The sequence below is a fragment of the Pinus tabuliformis genome, chromosome 8 (genome assembly GCF_031772625.1).
Source record: "Pinus tabuliformis cultivar Carrire ecotype Pingquan chromosome 8, CPIR1, whole genome shotgun sequence".
Taxonomy (NCBI): domain Eukaryota; kingdom Viridiplantae; phylum Streptophyta; class Pinopsida; order Pinales; family Pinaceae; genus Pinus; species Pinus tabuliformis.
The window spans coordinates 302,629,096-302,630,275 of NC_142294.1; positions in this window are offsets into that span (position 1 = coordinate 302,629,096).

Consider the following 1,180-nt stretch of genomic DNA (forward strand, 5'->3'; position numbering starts at 1 on the left):
ACGTAAAAATCAGTATGAAACAAATGTAGAGGCTGTCAATACTCTATTAGGGAGTCTATCACAATCAAACTTCATCAAGGTTATGCAGCTCAAAACGACCAAAGAAATATGGGACAAGATCATTCTAAGCTATGAAGGAGACGATCAAGTAAAACGTGCAAAACTACAATCTCTCATAATTCAATATGAAACTCTCAAAATGCGCAATGATGAAAGTGTAGCTAATTATTTCCTATGTATAGATGAGATTGTTAATCACATGAAAAATCTGGGTGAAGAGATAAAAGAAGTCACCTTAGTTGAAAATGTTCTAAGATCCTTGTCTTCTAAGTTTGAATCAAAAGTTTCTGCCATAGAAGAAAAGAAGAATCTTCAAAGTATTACTATGTCACAACTGCACGGAATCCTAACTGCTTTCGAAATGAGAAAAGGGGGACCATCAAACATGAGAGAAGCCGCATTCAAAGCTTCAGGAAAAGGAGAATACAATGAGTCAAAACATACGTCAGTAGGAAAGGAAGAATCAAATTTTGTCAGGAACCTTCAACGGTGCTATAGAAGATTCAGAGGTAAGTTACCTTTCAAATGATTTGCTTGTGGAAGAGTTGGTGACTATGCAGCCAAATGTCCTCATAAAGATAAGCTTGATAAATGTAAGGAACTGGTTAAATGGAATAGAAAACAGAGTGTAAGAAAGAAGAGCTATTATACACATGAAGACAACAATGGACTTTCAAATAGTGATGAAGATGAACATGGTAATGATTATAGAATTTTGATGGCTTTTGAAGATAATGATTTCTTGGATGTTATAGATGAAGATGATCTCTTTCAAGAAATTTATAAACTTAAAATTTGTTTAGAAGAAAAGAGTATGATTATAGATACTCTGACATTCCAACTTGCTGAAAGGGAAAAACACAATGAAAAGTTATAATGTGAAATTGTGGGACTTAGAAAAGATATTGAGAAAACAAAAGCTCTTAATCTTAGATTTGCTAAAGTATCTGAAACTTTAGATGAGATTATCAAAGTGCAGCATTCTCCTCTAACAAAGACATGTCTTGGATACACTAAAGAGGCATCTCAAGCACAGAAGCCATCCATCTCCACAAGTTATCTTGAAGCAGCAAGAAGAAGTGAATAGGTTGACAGTCGGTAACAAACGCATAAAGCAGAT